Below are 280 nucleotides of genomic sequence, written 5' to 3'. Positions count from 1 at the left end.
GTGGGCACCTATGTTCCCAACTACTAGGGAGGCTGAGGCAAGGGAATTGCCTAAGCCCAGCAGTTGGAGGTTGCTGTGAGCTGTATGACGCCACGGCACTCTACCAAAGGCAATAAAGTGAGACTCTGTCTCTACAAAAAAAGAAAGACACCTGATGGCCATCTCCTAACAAATTGTCGTAATAGATACGCAAATCCAGGCGTCTGCAATGTAATCGGCCTCCCCTTAGTTCTGCACATTTGTGCAATGCACAGTCTGCACAACCTCCCTGATGTAGGTT

This window comes from Otolemur garnettii, unplaced genomic scaffold (genome assembly GCF_000181295.1).
Source record: "Otolemur garnettii isolate 467f Iridium unplaced genomic scaffold, OtoGar3 scaffold00233, whole genome shotgun sequence".
In the NCBI taxonomy this organism is placed as follows: domain Eukaryota; kingdom Metazoa; phylum Chordata; class Mammalia; order Primates; family Galagidae; genus Otolemur; species Otolemur garnettii.
The sequence above is the reverse complement of the archived record's forward strand: the minus strand, read 5'-3'. Positions refer to the sequence as shown.